The sequence below is a fragment of the Akebia trifoliata genome, chromosome 15, assembly GCF_017979445.1.
Source record: "Akebia trifoliata isolate Shusen 1 chromosome 15, ASM1797944v1, whole genome shotgun sequence".
Taxonomy (NCBI): domain Eukaryota; kingdom Viridiplantae; phylum Streptophyta; class Magnoliopsida; order Ranunculales; family Lardizabalaceae; genus Akebia; species Akebia trifoliata.
Window position 1 is genome coordinate 14,166,455 of NC_141389.1, and position 6,578 is coordinate 14,173,032.

Consider the following 6,578-nt stretch of genomic DNA (forward strand, 5'->3'; position numbering starts at 1 on the left):
CATTTTGTTTTCTTTTCCCTTGAGTTAATTATTTTGTTTGTTCTTGTTCAAATAGGAATCACTTAGTACTTGAGACAACTTGGATTTTGCTTCTGAGGTTCCATGCACATTTCAAAATGAAGAAAATTATGTTAGTATTTTTACAATTATGTAAGTATGAAATTTCTTTTTGTGAAATCTTGTACATGTTTTGTGGTTCAATGGTGATACTTGCATGTTTGGCTAGGTTTGATTTATTTTTCTGAGTGGGAATGTAGTAAAAAAAATTGCAAAAGACTTTCTATGTCGACGTAACTCACTTGACATATTTATGCCAATGTCTCCCATGGTTATCTGACATTGACCTAATAAAGATGTCAGGTGAACTTAGTTGACACAAATATTCCTTATATTTGTTCTCTGTATCGACCAAACTCACTAGACATTGGCCTAAAGATGTCAGGTAAACTTGGTTGACACGGAGAGCAAATATAAGAAAATTTGCGTCGACCGAGTTCACCTGACATCTTTGGGTCAATGTCAGATGACCTTGGGTGAGATTGGCCCAAATATGTTAGGTGAGTTAGGTCGACACGAAAAGCAAATATAAGGAAAATTTTTGTTGACTGGCATCACCTGACATCTTTAGGCTGATGTCAGATAACTTTGGGCGAAATTGGCCTAAACGTATCAGGTGTATTAGGTTGACACAAAGAGTTTTCTGCATATATGTATATAGGGGGGCGTTCAATGGCCAACTTTTTGGCAAAACATTTTTCAAAACATGAGTTATAGGTTTTCGAATGGGCTGATTTTTGGTGAGGATGATCTCTACGGTGAGGAGATCATCATCACCAAAAATCAGCCCATTCCAAAACTTCTAACCCCATCAAAAACAGTTTACAAAAAATGGATGGTCCATGATTTTTCAGCTTGTAAACATGGGTTAGAAGTTTTGGAATGAGCTGATTTTTGGTGAGGATGATCTCCTCACCGTAGACATCATCCTCACCAAAAATCAGCCCATTCCAAAACCTCTAACTCATGTTTTGAAAAATGTTTTGCCAAAAAGTTGGCCATTGAACGCTACCCATGCATATATATATATACCTCTTCCAAGTTTGGTGCCAAGGTTTTTAGGATGTCAAATTCTAACGCATCCGATGGTAAAGATCTAATGTTACCATTTTATAATAAAACGAAACGTTATTATTAACGGATCCCTTGATAATTAGATCATTTTTTAACTCCCTCTCTTTTATCAAATAGAGAGAACGAACCATCTTCTTCGTTTCAAACAGAACGAAACGTCTGTAACGAAATCCAAGCTCCGTGCCCTCTCTCTCTCTCTCACTCTCTCTCACTCTCAAGTTCTAGATCGAACGACCCGACGTCGTCGATCTCTCTCTCAAGTTACAGTTTGTCTCTCAACCCTCTCTCGCCGTCGACGTCGCCGTTTCCGTCAATCTCTCGCTATTCTCAACGAATGGGTATTTATTTTCACTATTTTTTTTTTTTTTTAGGAAAATCGATTGGGTTTTTTTTTTTGTATTTTTTTTTGTTATTGTAGTTTTTGAACTTAGGTTTTTGTTTTAGGAAAATCAATTGTAGTTTTTGTTAAAGAAATTAGGTTTTTTTTTTTTGGGTTGTAGTTGTTACCCTTGTAATTTTTGTAGTTGTTACGATTTGGGAAAAGAGGGTTCTTCTAGCTTTTTTTCCTGTTTTTTTTTCTGTTTATCTCAAGAACAATATAGGGTTTTGAAGATAAAGGGACTGCAAACAGTTGTTATGTGTTTGTGACTTGTTTATGTTGGTGGTATTTTATTGGGATAAAGGGACTGCATACCAAATTTATTCCTTTTTATGCAAGCAGTTGTATAATGCAGTTGTTATGTGTTAGTTAGATTCAATCAGGCTAAAACCCATCCTGATTTTATGCAATCAATTCCTGTATGCATCAACCCTTCTCTTTTGAAGTTTTTGCAATGTGGGGAGCTTATAACTTTTGAATGATTTGTGCAGATGAGTTTATACGAGGACTTGGTAGCAACTTGGGTACCAACAAAACATGAATCGTTGAAACTTCGATGGTTCCAAGTGGGGATGCTAATGGCTAATGCCAGACCCTAATCATAATTGTAAACAACAATTGGAATTGATTGTACGAGTGTTTGTTATAATGCTTTGTAATGTTGAGATAATAATTTGATCCAAACCTTTGTAATGCTTGAAGAGTGTAATAATCTTTAATTGGGGTGTGATAAAAAAAATTTAAGAAATTGGGGTGCTAATAGCAACTCTAATTAAAATAGTCCACAGTTTTTATTTGTTATTATTGTTTTTTTTTTTTTACTTTTGAAATTTTAATAAGAAAGTTATTATTGCAGCTGGAATGTCAATAGAATTACCAAGTGGGGATGCTGATGGCTAATGCCAGACCCGTTATTACCCTTTATTTAAAGTAAACTATCTAAAAGATTGGCGCCATTGCTTTGCTTGGGTAGATCTATAATCATCTCAAAGATTTGTTACGGCAACCATCATTGGTCTAAATTTATCAGTTTTATTCTTCATTTTTTTTTTTGGAACTAAGCTGATTGAAAGGTAAGAATAACAGAGCTAAGACGACACAACAGAGTCATCTGTTCTTGAAGTTGTGAACTTTGTGTCACCAACTCTTAAAGCTATGAACTTATTAGATCAAAGTGAATCAAACTCTAAGCAAGATAAGAATTCAACAATGAATCTTTATTTGGAGTCTGTAATTCTCTTTAAGATAACAACTTTGGAAACCTCATCAGCTGTTGGTGTAATACTGTAACTTTTTTATGAAGCTAAGAGTACATTTTGAAAAGGGTTAATTCCCAAATAATAACTGAAGTTTTTCAGTATTTCCAACATGTGGTCTTGAGCTCATATCCTCCACTCTCCCAAGCCCATCTCTTCGACCCTTTCATAATCTTTGTCCGCAAACATCATCTGATGCAACCTTCTCTCTGATGGGTGCCTCCCGGAGGTGAAACCATCATTTTTGGTGTCCTCCAATCATTGTTGCCTTTGAGGACATTGCATAAGAGTTCCTTTATTGTGGAAAGTTGTTTCAAATCTTCGATTGCACATCCCATGGTACAGTAGCTAGACATCTACATTTCTGCATACAGAAGGCTAAGGCTGATGTTATCAAATTTTTTAAGCAAACAATAAAAATAAAATAGCCATATTAATTACATAGAGATAGTTCCAAACTTTGGCATACATTGCAAGTTAGGAAACAAAATTTTATTCCCTAAAGCCTAAGATAAACTATGAACGGGTACTTATCCATAACGAGAGCCTTATAAGAAATTACACAAAAATAAAAAAAAATTAAAAGCAACAGATTTAAGGGTCTTATGCAAACTAATATCAGCATGTCACTGAATAAAAGTTGAAGGCAATGACCCAAATAATAATTTTAGTTGAACAAATTTAGTTTCTGGATTATGTTTTCGAAATTGACTTGTCACCAAAATTGGCTTATTATAGGCTCAAGAATGGGAAAATGATTAAATGTTGGGCATAAGAAAATACGGACCTTGGAAGAATAAAAGCATCACTTTGCAAGCTATTGACTCTACATCTCCATTCTTCATCTTATCTATAAGATCCTGGCATTTCCAAAACAGTTTCCTTCCTCTAGGGTCCTCACTTCCACGGAAGATTCTACTAACAATATCAAGCTCCCTCATTAAAGCCTCCCGGTCCCAGCCAGGTGCACAGTGCTGGAACACATCTTTAACCCACCCTAACAACTCAAAAGTCTTATTGCAAGCTCGGCACCTAAAAAACATCTCCATAGGTCTTGCACCATTCTTGACACATGAGTCCAAAGCATCAAATTGCTTCTTTTTGACATTCCCTGCACTATTCACTTGGTGGACGGCTCGACTGGTACACTTTAATTATGTTGATTTCACAAACATATGAAGATAAAGAGATTTCTGCTGTGCGAAAGTTCCAATACTCATCACTATTAATAAACAAAAGTCAATCATACTCAAATAATATTAATCAAGACACTATCATCATTACAATCAAAGTCTTATTAAAAAATTTGGGACCGGCCAAACAAACCTAGGTATATGTGTAGTTCTTGAGAGGCAGGTACCTAAGGTTAAGAATGTGATTCTAACCAAAAATGGTAGCAATGATCCTTTAAATATGTTATCATTCTCAATTAGGGATAAAGAAAAGAGTAGACTCAATCTTTTACATGGACCTTGAAAAATTACTAAAATGTATTTTTCTAAAAAAAATAAAAAATGATTTGTCAAAAAAAATAGTTTAAATCAAATTTGTTGAAAGTTGTTATTCAATGAAAATATTATTTGTCAGTGATTTTCAATAATTCAATAAAATTATTTTTCCTTTGAAAATAATCATTGCATGAATGAATTGTTTAATGGATTTGTGCACAGAATTCAATAAAATCCCAGGATTTATTAAAATATTATCAAGGGGGTAACACTGGAATTCGCTTTTGATAAGGTTATTATTGTACCTAAGTTCAATCGTTCACCATTTTGCTAGGGTCGTAAGTCTGGTCGATTAGAATAAACGTCAACACCAAGTAAATCGTCAGAAATAACCCTAAAATCTTTCAAAATTACACAATTATTCCTTGAAGATCACAGTGTCTTGATCATGCTGGTTGTAAGCAATGTCTCAATCCTCAGTCTTAATTAAGCCCGGTGTGAGTAATTGTCTTGAGTTAGCTCGAGTTCCTTTTTTTCAGTAAGGTCATGTCTTCTTTAGATTGAGTCTACTATTTTCCTGTTGAATCGAGTTAGTTTGCCAAGTCTAGAACGGCGTCTGTTGCCCCATTTGAATAAAGGAAATTTTTGAATATTTTGAGCGCCTTAACGGATTAGCTAAGAATTTGACTTCAAAGATAGATTTGTTTCCTGAATGAGAAAATAATGGTTGGGCTCAACCCTTAGGTCATTGATCTCAGAATAAAAAATTCCCAAGAAATTTAAATAGAAACCATCCTATCCCTAAAAGAACACAAGGGGATAATGAATTTACTCAGAAATTTCAAAAGACTTGTTCACGTGACCCTATGAGGATATGTTAGGTACAAGCTTGAATGTTATTTGACACGGAATAGATACTCATTCGATAAAATGGAAATATCAATGAGATCAAAGAAGATGTTACAAAATGTATCAATGTTGTCCCCACTATCGTTCGAGTTGCAAAATTCATCCAAACAAATATCATAAGTCGAAATAGAGTACCTTTGAAATTAGTTTATGATGATGGGTCATACTAGATATCACTCTACGTTCAAAGTTCAAGATCCAGCATGATAAATCAACTTCCTACCGTCCTTTGACTAATGGAGCGGTTGAAACAGCTAATAATAGTCTTAAAACAATCATTAAGAAAATGTGTCAATCGCACCAAGATTGGTCAGAGAAGCTACCATTCATACTATGGGGGAACACAAACAGTCTTACCAGTTGAAAGGAAAATCCCATATCTTAAGGTATTGATGAAAAATCAATTGTCAGAAACATATTAGGTCCGTCATCGATACGAAGAACTAAACTGGATTGAAGAAAAACAACCTATAAGTTCTGTACCAACTGTAAATTTATCAGAGAAGAGTCACTCATACGGTTGACAAGAAAATCAAAGTTCGTCACTTACAAGTCAAGGATTTAACCATCAGACTTCAAAGAAAATAGAGCACTCATCCTTAATCATAGGAGAAAGTATAAACCCAATTGGAGAGATGCATTCATTAAGAAAATACTGCCTGAAAAAATCATTAGATTTCAAGATCATGATAGAATTGAACTACCAGAGTCAACCAATCTTGACCAGATCAAGCGGTACTACATTTAATGAGGTCATCTTTTGTCAAATCAATTTCCTGTTACCCAGTTCAGTATCTCCTTTTTAAGTTTTTTGCAGTCTTTTTCAAAAAACATGTCTTTTTCTTTCTTAGTCTGATCACCTAACCTAGGGGAGGGAAAATTCGAATTACATTTTGATCTGATCCCAAAATTCTAGGGTACGTAGGCAACCTGAGAAGTTACTTCCGGCCCGACCTCATCAAAATAAAAAAAAATAGATTCCCCCATAAAAAATATATATATAAAAAAAGAAATATTGTTAGAATGGGTAAAGAAAATTCAAAGAAAAAAATAATTTAAAAGAAATGCCACATAAGGGGCATTTGGGTTTTTGAGTATCAAAATTCCTTTCTCTTTATGATCAGAGTCCTAAGCTTACCCATGAAAGTCCTCTTAAGTACTGTGCAAAAAAATTCAAGGAAGGTAGCAAAGCATGATTAGATAGTAACTTCAGAAGTTCAAAAGGGCAGAAAAAGAGAAAAAAAGCCTGTTAGGTTGAAATCCCAAAAGAGCGACTTAGGCAAAAATTAAGGCAAACTCATAAGGTTGAAAATCCGAAAGGACGGTCTTGACAACAATTAAGGCAAAAAAAAAAAAGCCTGCTAAGTTGAAAACCTGAAAGAGCGGCTTAGGCAAAAATTAAGGCAAACTCGTAAGATTGAAATCCTAAAAGACGGTCTTGACAACAATTAAAGA